The following is an 860-nucleotide window of genomic DNA, read 5'->3' on the forward strand; positions in this document are numbered from 1 at the left end:
CAATTTGTATCTTGATCGGCTCCCTTAAAGATGTGCTTACATCTGTCTCTCTAAAATTGCAAGTTGATTCTCTAAAATTCTGCTGAAATCAATTCGCAACAGAACACTTTTCACTCAAATAAATAAATAGATTCTTCTCATACTCAATTTCATATATGAATTATATGTTGAGGAGATTCTACTACGTGGGGATCTAGAAATTTAACTAAGACTTTAAGAGTAAGGGATATGCAATGGGTGTTAAAAAAAAAATCGTTCACTCTCAAATTTAACGTGAAATTAGGTAAATGACTGATTTTAAGACCATGGAAAAAGAAAGGGATATCTTAATTTTGGGTCTCAACTTTGTAACCAGAGAAAGCTTCATATTAGAGTTTGGGTCCCATGATTTGAGTTAACCGTCTTGACAGTTAGGAATCTGGTTAAATGCCAAAATGACCAACTCAATATTAAGTTTTAACTTATTTACTAATTTAGTCATTACGCTTTCTGTTAAACACGTGTGCGGCGGAGAAGCATCCAATGATTAAAGGCAGATGTTGGTTTAGAAAAATACCCAAATTTTTTTTCTTCGGATTTTCTTGTTTTCATAAGCAACGCCGGCGACCAATTTCACTTGTCACCTGCACCACAACCAATTTCACTCTCCAAGACTCCAACTTCCACTGATCCCGAAAAACTCCGATCATTTTGCCACCAAATTACTTAATCTATTAACCCTTATTATAACATTTGTATCGTATCAAGGTATTCAGGAAATTGCTTTGTGACAATTGACAAAAGAAGATTAGCTCCACCATCACCACTACCAAACATAAGTGACAAAAATTATTGATCCAAGTCTTCAAAAGAGCAACTAG

The sequence above is a fragment of the Papaver somniferum genome, chromosome 8, assembly GCF_003573695.1.
Source record: "Papaver somniferum cultivar HN1 chromosome 8, ASM357369v1, whole genome shotgun sequence".
NCBI classification, from domain to species: Eukaryota; Viridiplantae; Streptophyta; class Magnoliopsida; order Ranunculales; family Papaveraceae; genus Papaver; species Papaver somniferum.